This window comes from Cryptomeria japonica, chromosome 11, assembly GCF_030272615.1.
Source record: "Cryptomeria japonica chromosome 11, Sugi_1.0, whole genome shotgun sequence".
NCBI lineage: Eukaryota > Viridiplantae > Streptophyta > Pinopsida > Cupressales > Cupressaceae > Cryptomeria > Cryptomeria japonica.
In genome coordinates, this window is record NC_081415.1 from 733,482,038 (window position 1) to 733,495,891 (window position 13,854).

Genomic DNA, 13,854 nt, shown 5'->3' on the forward strand with positions numbered 1-13,854 from the left:
CACTGTCAAACACTAGGCAAACAGAGCAAGTTCAACAGACAAAAACATTACAAATACAACTGAGGCAGGGCTTATAAGGTCTACGCATTCTAAAAGGTATCCAAAATATTCCTTTTTTTTAATTCGGTACAAGATATGCAAATTATGCACTCGGGGGTTTGAAACAAACTAACCAACTTAACCTTCGATCCAACCTGCAATTACAAGTGCAATGACATACATACACAAGCTTTTAAAAGTACAAGATATAACAAACAAAAAACTGAAATCAGAATTTATCACTTGCTGTCTTAATATTTTATTATTTTAAGTTTTAGGTTCTGCAGTTCTATGTTACTAAATACTGAGCGTCCAGAGTCATATATAGACCTCCAACTTGTGCAATCAAAAGAGAAACAAACAGATTATTTTAGATGTTTTCATCCCAAAAAAATATTCTAAAAAGTTTGAAATGCACCTAAAATGAAGTCTGCAATCTGCCCTGCCAATATTGGCATAGTGTTATGGTTAAGTTGTGGCATCATTGTTCTTGCCATCAAGTTTCAAACCTCACTGGGGTGTTATTGTTGAATGTTTATGTTGGAGATGAGCTCCCCCATTTGTAACCTCATCAGTTCATAGCTCCAGGTCAAAAGCATTTCCCTTTTATAAAAATAAACGAATACGCCTGTGATCTGCCCTGAATAGACTTCTCAAAATAAAGCAAAAAAATGAACAAAGTAGCATCCTGATCCAATAATAATACCCAAAAGCCCCTAAAATAAGCTAAAATCAGCACCTAACATCAGCAGCTTTCACTTCTTACATGCAGCATCAACATCTAATACATCTAATATCAGGAGTCCAATGTTGAAGAAGGAAAGAACACATGTGAGTAAGAATCTAACCAACAAGACCAAATATCTTCCACAAGAGAGATGCAATAGAAAGAATTACTATATTGCTAGAAAACAATGAATACATAATTCAAAATAATAACAAAACAATAAGATGACCTTCCTATATAGGAGAGAATAAAACTTTAGATGAAACCCTAGGATAAACTAACATTTTGACGTGTCTTCGTCTTATGACATTTGGCACAAAAAGTAAATGACATAAATAAGCTTAAGTAACTAGGAGTGAATTGGTTCTAAAGTGAAGCTAGTTAGGTAGTATACTCCATTCACACCAACACCCACCTGAAGTACAACTTAGGGAGAATGATATAACATGCAAAGATGAGTTCCAACAACAACTCCATTTTAAATACTCATGTACAAATAAATCTCTCACAAATGGATTAAATGAGAAAAACCCATAGGAAAAAAGCCATGACCAAAAGATAGAAAAACATGAAAAAGGAAGACTCAACATGACCCCCTAAGGACTACTTCTATTACAAGATACAATTGATGTCCCCTCATAGTAGAGAAACATATTAAGGAATAAGAAGCCTCCTAAAGTTGTTCCAAAGAAAGTAGGAACATGAATAACGCCACTGAAGTAAGAAGAAACTACAAACAACTACTGAAAAATAATTGTTAAGAGTGTTGAAACTAAAGAACCTCCTCTAAAATCAAGATGAAGATTAAATTTAGAGAAACGTAATTTTGAACAAGTGACCCAAATGACACTACTCAAACAATGATTTGATGGCTAACCAATGAAATGATCTAATAGTCAAAGATACAGATGGCACATCAATCTACATGAGTGACCCCAATTACACTACTTAATGATAAACAATGTATGAACGACGAAATCACACCAACATATTGCAAGTCGAAAATACAAATGCCAAAAGTATCAAGAATACTAATCAACTGATGAAGGAAGATCATCTCTATAAACACGAATGCAAGATTGTCTATATGGTATGTGTTCAATCTCATCAAAATACATGGGTAACCAGTTGTTGCATCCGTCTAGTATATTGGAACAAAAAATAGATACATAACTCACTCCAAAGTAAAACCAAGGGCATATAACACCAATAGTATGATACCCCCCAATAATGCTAACAAGGGAGAGGTATGACAAGTTCACTAAAATTTTGTGTCACAATGTAGTGCAAGAAGGTGAAGAAGCAACATCAAAAGATACAAAAGATAATATCTACAACTAAAAGGAGTGTGCAAAAACAATGCACACTCGCATGAAGGTAGACAAGGTTGTAATTACAAATAACAAGGTGCACACAACAAACCCCCCATGGCACTTAATAAAATAACGTAGGTACAAATATGGCACTACATAATGTGAACGATTCCCAAAATAAAAGTACAATATGTGGCACTTTGTTTGAATGTGTTTACAAATCAAGAAGTGCATTCAATAAATTACAATATTTAAAAAATACCACATCCTAAAAATATAATTTTGCTAGAAGATGAGAGAAAACAAAAGAAATTGTCTATAGAAGGAAAAAAAATTGTTATTTGCAATCATGACCTTGTCTACCTTCATGCAAGTGTGCCTTTCTTCTCCACACCCTTTCTAGTTGTAGGTACTATTGTGCCTTGCACATGTCCTATTGAAACCAAGACCCCCTTTTTTGTTTTTGCCTTTTTGGTCTAGTTGAGTCTTTTTTGAGATCTTGCCTATGTTTTGTCTTAGGAGAGTTGTGGGAATTCTACCAGTTCATGATTAAGATGTATACATTTGCACGGTTTGTGTTTGTGTAAGTTCTTCAAAGCCTACCTAGAGATCCCCATACCTTGCGAAGTTTTTCCCTTACTGAGAGATTGTGAAACTTTGAGCACCTCTCAAACATAGGACACTTTGCAGAGAATTGTGGAAGTTTCACATTCATGTGGAATTGCAGGAATCCAACCCCCATATGGACAACATCCCGATCCACCTTAAACGACCCACAATTTCCCAATTTTATCATATTCTTGAAACTTTGGTTCAAATTGTTTGCAAGTTGTAGGGCACTCTACCACTATGGAGATCCAATCCTTATACGAATATATCCTTCATCCCTCAAAATTTCTACAACACCTTTATCTCTTCAAAGTTCCGCAAACCCAAGGAGGGCATTGAGTTTAATGTTCTCCACTTTGTCCCACAAAGTGGCCATTAATGGTAATTAGTTCAACTAATATATAAGTTTAGTTGAACACTCAACTCTTCATTTTAACTATTAATCTATGCATTTGATGGTGGTGATCATGTCCAATGTCATGGAAATTGCTTGATTGCTTAAAGGTACCCATTGTGACATGCATATGAGTAAGTTTGTCTTCACTTCTAAGTATGCCCATTTAACCAGTTCTTCAAGTTATTCATGAGTAAGTAAAAATCAAAATGCATGTCAACTTCAATGCATATTTTGACTATCTACAAGACACCCGATGCATTTAAAACAGCAACTTATGTGCATGATTGACTAATTTATGAGCTTAACAGATATGCCCTAGAAGCAAGTTTTCATCCTGCTTCAACAAAGCATAATCTTGGGCATTATTCAAAGTATATTGCCATGGACTAGGGTTTCTTTAGTGTGCTAGGTGTTTGCCACTTTCGTGGGATTTTAGTGAGCTTTTAGGGATTTTTTATGGCATCAGAATCTTGTAAAATCAAAACCCTAGCCCCCTATTTGATTTTTTTGCCAATCTTTAGCATCCACAAGTTTCAATGTAATCCATCAACTATCAAGAGATACCACAAAAGAGAATTTGCAAGTCAAATGATGGGTTTGTAAGTGCATTTTGACCCAAGTGGTAAAATCAAAGTCGTGAGATTTGATGCCTTGCATATTGTTCACTTCCCTAAGACTACAAGTTGTATCAATTGTGGGACTTTCATCAAGAGATATTCTAACCACCCTCAAGTCTCTACAGTTGCCTTATTTCTACAAATCTCTACAATTTCAATCATCCTATATGCCTTTTGATTGATTTATAATTGTGGAAAATTGTTTTCCATCAAGACATGTTCTAATACCCATTGCCTTTCCACAATAGTCCTATTCCTATGATTTATCTTAATGCTTTTATATTGTGATGTTACTACAGGTATTGTATACTTATAAGGACATATCCTAATCTACCACGAATCCCAAAAATGTCCTCATACACTCGTAATTCCTACAATTTGCTTATAACTATGAAGGTATGATTGTAATTTGCACATCCTAATCCTACTTATTTATCACAATGGCATGAAATCCTCAAAACTCCGTAGTGTCCACATTATCTTTAAAATTCCACAATAACTTAAAAGGGTGTTTTGAACAGCTTTGATTGCACATGGTCAATGACTTATGATGCATTCAGATGGATTCTAAGATTTAATTTGTATCAATATAATGAATCATTTTTCTCCAATGCAAATTAGGATTTTGTGATATTATAATAGTTATAAACACCTAGGTCTTAGTATCCTAGTTTTTGCATGGATTTTTATTTGTATGGAAAGAGGATTATATATATTATTTATTAAATCTTTGCATGTAGATCTAAATGTCAATTGTTAGCAAGATGAAGTACAAATTAAGGTGAGTTTTTCCAAAATATGAGATTTCTACAAGGTGGAGTATGGTGGGTGATACTGATCTAGGGCATGTGGATATTTAAAATCTCAAAGAAGGAATGTTTGTGTAATGTCTCCTTCCTAACCAATTGAGTTGGTGGACCTATAGCCTATTCAGTTGGTTCCCACAAGCTATTGAGTTTGGGTTAGGGAACTGTAGTCATTTTATGACACCCTTGGTCCATCAATGAGAACCGATCAGAGATATGTTCTATGGACCAGTGCTGCCTCAGTTGATCAAAGAGAAAACAATGGAATCATGAAGTATGAAGTGTTGTCTTGCCGGAACTCCGGAACCCCCAGGTTCCCAAGTTCCTAAGTCTTCTCTTCCTCGACCCCAGAACTCCGGAACCCCCAGGTTTCCAAGTTCCTAAGTCTTCTCTTCCTCAACCCTGAAACTCCGGAACCCCCAGGTTCCCAAGTTCCTAAGTCCTCAACCCCGGAACTCCAGGTTCCCAAGTTCCCAAGTTCCTAAGTCCTCTACCCCAGAACACCGGAACCCCCGGGTTCCCAAGTTCCCAAGTCCTCAACCCCGAAACCCCGAAATCCCGAAATCCCAAGCCTACGTCTTCCCAACTTCGAGAGCCCGTGTTTCTGAAGTCTTCCATCTTCCTTCCGGCTTGCAACACTTCCAGATGGCGTGATCAACACTCAAGGCTCTTAATGCTCCAACAACTCTTGCAACTTGTACACCTTTTGTGGAGCTACAGGGGCACATTTAATGATTTTTGTAGGATTTCCATCAAGAGAAGTACAGGGCCATGCTTATTTGTGGTTACTTATGTCATGCCTGCATGCTTTGACTTTGGAATGTCAATCAATCCACCTTCTAGAAGTACCTTTCTTCTTGGGATTGCATTTTTAGGGTATGGTCAGGTTGCTTGCATGTACACAATGTCAGGTGCATGCACTTCCCTGCATTCCCTGACTGACATTTCCCTGCACACACAAGGGTCAAGGCTTCTCTCCCTTGACCAATGGTCTCTCCTATCCGACCATTTTTCTATATAAGGTTGTTATGCCTCATTGTAAAGGGTTCTCTGCCTACTGACTTAAGCTATAATATGCTCTTTCACTTCTCTTAAAGACTTGTATTTATCTTGCATTTCTGCAACTGTAAGTTTGGCCATTGGCCTTGTAATGAATTGAAAACATCATTCTTGCCTTACTTTAATTTATGTATGTTGTGTATGTGTTCTTACCTTCATTGTAAGTGTATGTTTGTGGCTTTCTTTCACATATATGTTGTGTTAACCTGTTTTATGGGTGTGACTTGTGGGAAACCTTATCCCCTCTTGACATGCAGCAATTCCTAACCTCCATACGTGCGTTAAGGTCATTCATGCAACTAAAGTTTGTGCATCTCCTGGGTATTTCAATTGATTCTTTGTGCCATTTCGGGCGGAAAAAGAAACATCTCTTATCTTGGTGCATCACCTCCTTTCATTTTTAGCATTTCTCTCTTCCCTTTTCCTCTGCAATCTGTTAGGATAGGCTTAGAAGTAAGATTTGAAGTGTTGAGTTGGTTCAACACCTACACTTGGATTGAAAAGGAAGTCCGCCTTCTCCAGAGATTCAACCCCCTTGCGCAAGGTCCCACACTTCGGGGTTGTTTCCATGTTTCACAAGGTTGCTGAGTTGATAGCTCAGCAAGGGTGCAAGCTTTTGTGATAACAAGAACCTTGGAAGCTATTTATCCAATAGTTTGATAGTATTCAATGGCTAGTTGAACTCCCATCGGAATTAGGAGTGGAATGCCCTATTCTAGAGTGATGTTGGGTTAGTCTTCTAATACTTACTATTTTTAGTAAGTCAATTTCAAGCACTAACTAGGCCAACTGTCAAGGTTACTATTTTTATTATTGTCGGTGGGTTCAATTTTCATGACTCTCACCATTTTCCAATGGTTTTAAATAAAATAACAATAAGTTATTAATTAATAAAGTTTAATGAAGATTTAAGTTTATTGTTATTTCAATTTATTTAATGGAGGGACTATAGAAGCCAATTATTAAATTCAAGCTAATTTATTTAATGATACATTGGGAGATTAAAAAGAAAGTGACTTTTAATAAATAAAAGGAAAAAGCACATTTCCAAAAAAGTAGCAAAAAGGCAAAAAAATACATTTTTTTAGAAAGTAGCAAAAAAAGAAAAAGCACAATTTTCCGAAAAAATAGCAAAAAAAAAAGTGCTTTTTCAAACAAGCAACTAAAAAGCAAAAACATTTTTTCACAAGAGCAACCAAAAAAGCAAAAAAGTGCTTTTTCCCTAAAATAGCTCTCAAAGTTATAAATGGAGGATACATGTAATATCCCAGTTATTTTTTTTTTGTTTTTTAGGCCAATAATAATCATCCACAAACAGATAACCCGTCAAGGTTAGAAAACATAAACTGAAAACTTGCTGGAAAAAGCAACCCTTCCACTTTCTGATCACCAAGTGCCCAATGTGGGAAGGTGAGAGCATACGGTGTTGAGGGGATCGTTAGTTTCAAATAACTAGAAACAACACAATGCTTGGGCGGCAAGCCAGCCCCTTCCGCTTATCCAGCGGGAATGCAAGAAACTTGGCGGTGAACCAGCCAAGAGAAACACACAAAGGCACAAATCACTCAACCGCAATATTTCAACGGGAGGACTAAAACTACAAAACAATCTCAACTCAACCGCTTATGCAGTGGGAGGACCATTACACTCAGACATCACTCGACCACTTATGCGGAGGACTGAATTACAATTTACTTGAAAATAGGCGGCAAGCCAACCTCTTCCACTTTTCAACGGGGTGAGAGTTACAAATCAGAATTGGTTAGTAATACTACTATTTAACCTTACAATAATAAAGATAATGTGAGAAGAGAGTAATGCTGAATATCCAAATAAGAACATGAAATTTCTGCTAACATCAAAATCTGCAGGCTGGAATTGCAAAACCAGCAGCCTATGGAATCACTAAAATGCTCACAACTCTCTCAATACTTATCCAAAACACCCAAAATCAGTCCCAAACCAACACTACGCTGGCAACGATGAAAACCAACCAAAGACAAGCTATCATAACTCCCTTATTTATTTGGCACACATCCCAATGCACTTCAAAACCCCAAGCCTAGCTAAGGAATTTCGATTTTATCTAATAAATTCAATGCTCAACCAAAGGTGCCACAAACTTACAGTGTAAATCGCCAATAATAGGAAGGAATGAGCCAATACCCATAATGGTCAGTCACTCCAACAGAGAGATATGATCAAAATGTACTTCAGCCACAGGCAAACCAGCAAATTCCAAAATCGCTCCAAACACCAAAAAGGACTAAGATACGCACTGAGAGTGTGGTAGATTACAGCAAATAGCTAGGTACTATATTTCAAGTATGAAACTGGGAAGCACTAGGGAGCCGCACTCCGAAGCCTCAAAGTTTTGACGTCAATCCGGCAGCATAACAATGCAAATTTTCAAGATGATAAGAATGGGAGCCCAAGGCTCTTATTTATAACCTCAACATCACCAAATTCAAATGCAAATGCTTCAAATTCAACTTTCCCATTTGCATTTCATTACCCTCACGTGGACCCCAAGGATGGCGCCATTCCTCAAGTCAAACCTCACGCCAAACAGCAAGGACCACGATTTTACTTAGCAAACACTTGAGGTGAAATAAAATAATATCTCCATTAACAATTTGATGTCCCCTTATAGACATAAAATTCACCTAGCACTTAGGAGATATTATGCGCCATTTCCAAAGCCAATAAATCAATAGTAAAACTAATCAAATTAATTAAATATTAAACCTTAGGATAAGGAAATAATATTTAATTATGTCACTTATGACTCCAATACTGATTATTGTCAAAACCAGGATGAAGCTGAGCCAGGAAGACCACTGAACTGCTGCAGGATCAGGACCCTATCCACTGCCAAAAATAGAAATATGCCATACTGCCACTTACTAAAAATAGTAAGTCATGAACTACTACTCCGAAAAGCATGATCTTGGCGCCCAGTGACAGAGCATGGAGAGCTCAGTAGGACAGTATCACCAAAATGGCCAACCCCTGACTTACTAAAAATAGTAAGTTCTCGCCTCATCAATGCTTGACCCTCATTCTTCATTCCACATATCCTACTTGTCTCAGAAATAGGCTAATGGACCACTGGAAGAACATCAACGAGAAGGGGACATTACAATTTGGGCTCTCATTTGAAAATATGTTGGGTTTTGATATTGGATATTGTTATTTCTCTTGAGAAGATTGCTTTCTTGATTTGTAAGGACGGAAACCCATGCAAGCAACATTCTCTATGTAGTTGAAAGACACTATCTGAAGAATTTCTTGGTGATTTCATTCAGAGGTCACAATTGTGCTTATTGGAGAAGATCTACATTTCGGTTTTCCAAAGTTTATTGAATATCTGATTGGTAGAGGTTGATTTGGAAGGTGATTTTGACGGTTTTGATGTTTATTGTTGGTCACACCTCCTTAATGCTGGTCGTACTTCCTCATGCCAGTCGCAACATTTCAAGAGCTTGGACATGAGGGTTTTATGGCAAAAGATTCGTCTTTGAGGGTTTAAATCTGCATTCTTGGTGTTTATTATTTTCTGCTAATCAATTCAACACCCAGCCATACCATTTTGAAGTCATTTCATGAAGTACCCAAGGTTATTGGACATTGTATTTATTGGTCATTTATGTAGCAGACCTCTATTTCATCAAATAAGCAAATGAGTATGTTGGATTTAGATATGTAATATTATTTTACGATTTAGGTGCTCTTATATTTGAGAAATTTTGTAATACCAGATCAAAAATAAATTTTGGAATTTTCAGCTTCATATATTTCTAAGTTTTGTTATATTTCTAAGTCATTTAATTGCTGAAAGTTACTTTATTTCATTCACTTTATTTGGTATCATAAAACCATTGCAAACACATTCAAAAAATAAAAATGAAAAAAAATCAAAGCACAAAAACAGTTGCATATTACAGTTTGTGCTGAAATGTTGTCATTGATGTCAAAGGTTGATGATCAAGGTCGTATAATTTTCTAAGGATTATTAAAAGTATTAGAGAAGTGGAATGAGCTATCTAGTTGTCTACTTGAGCTGCTTGAGTTACTTGGTTACTTGCTTGAGCTCTTTGGTTGTCTGATTGAGTTGCTTGCTTACTTGGTTGCTTGGTTGAGCTACTTGGTTGCCTAGATGAGCTACTTGGTTGTCTAGTTGAGCTACCTAGTTGTGTGTTTGAGCTGCTTGGTTGTCAATTTGATCTGGCTGCTTGTCCAAGTCAGCTGCTTGCTTGCCTATTTTTGTGCCAAGTCAGATTGACACATCATCAATCAATAATATATTTAATATTTTGGTGGTTTGAGTTTTAAATGTGGCGGCTAAATTATGCACTCGCTATTGTTTCACAACGTTTTTGAATTGTTTGGCGTTTTTATTTGGAATGAACTCTTATAAAAGAAGCAATAGTTGCACTTAAAAGACTAAACAAACTAAAAAAGCTAAATGACGAACTAAATGACCATTAATAGAACAACTAAAAAGGTAACTGACTAAAAGAATTAATTATTCTAATACCCTCCCTTAATGGACATTGTATCAACTAAGTACCCGATAGAAGACACTACAAGTCTTTTGATCACAAATGCAAGAACATTGTTGCTGCAAAGACCCTCCCAGGATCTACAAAGTGTTAATGATCAAGAATAGCTAATTTTGTCCAATTGATGTAACCCTCACACGCGAGTTATAGAACTATCACACGCACATTACTGAGCCTGAAACCATGATTTTGATGAAAAATCGGCAAACCCTCCAAAGAGCAACAAACACAATTCTAGCAAAAACCACAAAAACTTTTGCAGAAGAGTACTGAGCATTATTTGCTCCAGCAACTCCAAAACAAACTACAAGATACCACGGTTGTAGATATTCGCCCTAGCGACTCCAACTGCGACCCTTAACAAACTACAACAAAGCACAATTTTGTGGAAAAAACCATAAACCCTGAAAACTTTGCGAATCACAAAATCCCACACAAACTTTGTGAATTACAGATGATTTTTGAGGAAAAAAAATCAAAAAAACCAACATACAATTTTTGAGGAAAAAATCATGAAAACCTACAAACAATTCTTGAGGAAAAATCATGAAAACCCAGAATAATTTTTTAAGGGAAAAAATTATGAACCCCACGAATATATTCGAGAACGAACTGTTAATCTAATGCTTCAACATGAAGCTAAAAAGCTTAAAACACTAAATAAAGCTAAAAAGCTAACTATGTGTTCTTATAAAAGAAGCAATAGTTGCACTTAAAAGACTAAACAAACTAAAAAGCTAAAGGACGAACTAAATGACCATTAATAGAACCATGCTTGCAAAACTCGGCGAGCAATTCAAAAACTCGCGAGTAATCGCAATCCATAATGCCGAGCGAGTTAATCGCAGAAATACTCGGGACGATTTTTTTATATACTCGCCGCGATTTTTTTGGCAAATACTCGCCGTTAATGGCCAAAACCCGCCTGAAATGCGGCACAAAATGCGAGAAAAACGCGACTTAAGTCGCAGGCAAAAAAAAAAACCGAAGTCTTTATTCCATTTCGCGGCTCGCGCGACTCCGGAAGGCAAAAAATGCCACGCGATTTGCAGTAGGGTTTGCATTTGCACGCGCGACCAGGTTTTTACTTGTTTATTCGTGATCTTTTTGTATTGTTTTATTTCGAATACACAGTCATTTTGACTGTGTAATACACAGTCATTTGAAATGACTGTGTATTACACAGTCAAAATGACTGTGTATTGTTTGCATTTGCACGCACGACCAGGTATCTTTTTGTATTGTTTTATTTCGAATGACTAAGACTGTGTAATACACAGTCATTTGAAAATGACTGTGTATTACACAGTCTTAGTCATTTCAAATGACTGTGTATTACACAGTCACAGTCATTTGAAATGACTGTGTAATACACAATCATTAGTAATTACAGTCATTTCAAATGACTGTGTATTACACAGTCATCAGTCATTTGAAATGACTGTGTAATACACAGTCATTTGAAAATGACTGTGTATTACAAAATCACAGTCATTTCAAATGACTGATGACTGTGTAATACACAATCACGGTCATTTCAAATGACTGATGACTGTGTAATACACAGTCATTTCAAAATGACTGTGTATTACACAGTCACAGTCATTTCAAATGACTGTGTAATACACAGTCATTTCAAATTTTCAAATGACTGTGTATTACACAGTCATCATTACACAATCACAGTCATTTCAATTTTCAAATGACTGTGTAATACACAGTCATTTCAAATTTTCAAATGACTGTGTATTACACAGTCATCATTACACAATCACAGTCATTTCAATTTTCAAATGACTGTGTAATACACAGTCATTTCAAATTTTCAAATGACTGTGTCATTACACAGTCACAGTCATTTCAAATGACTGTGTATTACACAGTCACAGTCATTTCAATTTTCAAATGACTGTGTAATACACAGTCATTTCAAATTTTCAAATGACTGTGTATTACACAGTCATCATTACACAGTCACAGTCATTTCAAATGACTGTGTATTACACAGTCATCATTACACAGTCACAGTCATTTCAAATGACTGTGTAATACACATTCATTTTCAAATGACTGTGTATTACACAGTCATCAGTCATTTGAAATGACTGTGTAATACACAGTCATTACAGTCATTTCAAATGAGAAATGACTGTGTATTACACAGTCATTACAGTCATTTCAAAATTTCAATGACTGATGACTGTGTAATACACAGTCATTTTCAAATGACTGATGACTGTGTAATACACGGTCATTTGAAATTTTGAAATGACTGTGTAATACATAGTCATTTTCAAATGACTGATGACTGTGTAATACATTAATCATTAATGTACATTGTAATTAATGACTGTGTATTACACAATCAATTGTGAAATACTCATAGTCATTTGAAATGACTGTCAACTGTGTAATGTCAATGTGTATTAAAGTATTTCATTTAAATTTAAATTTGAAGTTAAAAACTTAAAAAAATACACAACCAATTAAAAATTTTAATTTTAGAGAGTCATCTATTAATAGATGACTGTAAATAAAATACAGTTATACAGTCATTGTAATTTTTGGATGTTTGTGATTTTTTTTGGTAACAATGTTATTTATCTCTAAATGTTGCCTCTCTTTTGCTAGGTTCTTTTCCACATCTTTTTGAAAGAAAATGGATTCAGCTTCTACAGTTAAAGTTGGTGGCAAAAAGAGAGACCCTTGTTGGAAACATGGGAGACCAGGTCCAAAACGAGGAGATGTTTTTTGCAACCATTGCAAAAAAATTGTAAAAGGTGGCATTAATAGGTTCAAATATCACCTTGCAAAAATTCAATGCCGAGATACCACAAGCTGTACGGAATGTACTGAAGAGGCTACGAGAGATGCAATAGCAACGCTTGAAGCATATGATCAAAGGAAGGCAACAAAAAAGAGAACAGCAGAGGCAATGGCAGCCCTAAGGGCAGATTTGAGTTCCATGGGGTCACATACAGATGTGGGGACATCTGGTTCTTCCCTTGGGCCACGGATACGAGCAAAGGGAACTTTGGACAGCAACATGGAAAACTTCTTTATTCCACGTAACACTCCTGGTGCACAACCTGGATTGCTTGGCACTGCATGGAATAAAGAGGCTCACCAACAAGCCAAGGTGGCGTGTGCTAGATTTTTTATCTACAACGATGTTCCGTTCAATGCTATTTCTAGTCCATCTTGGGACCAATTGGTCACCGCGTTGACTGTGGCAGGTAAGGGGTTCAAATCCCCAAGCCGTTACGAGGTAAGTGGACCGTTATTGCAGGATGAGGTCCAAAACACTCATGCATTAGTGGAAGAGCAAAGGACTATTTGGGAAAAGAATGGCTGCACCATTCTTTCTGATGGATGGACAGATGGTAGGAACAGGACACTCATCAACTTTCTAGTTGCTTCAGGAGGACAGTTAGTATTTTTAAAATCAATTGATGCCTCCAATGAAGTGAAGAATGCGGAGACCTTGTGCAACATGTTGGATGAAGTGGTGATGGATGTGGGAGTGCAGAATGTCATCCAAGTTGTGACCGATAATGCAACTGCATATGTGGCAGCCGGCAAACTTCTAATGGCTAGACATCCGACATTATTTTGGAGCCCTTGTGCTGCCCATTGTCTTGACTTGCTCCTTGAGGACATAGGGAAACTAAGTTGGGTAAAGAAAGTGGTTGAAGATGGAAGGAATATCACCAAATACATCT

The 13,854-nt window shown here is 36.5% G+C and overlaps 1 protein-coding gene across 2 annotated transcripts in view; it reads right to left on the bottom strand.

Moving 5' to 3' along the window:
- LOC131072111 (uncharacterized) overlaps nt 1-13,854 on the bottom strand; it is a 186,818-nt gene that overhangs the window by 141,195 nt on the left and 31,769 nt on the right. The window lies entirely within an intron of this gene.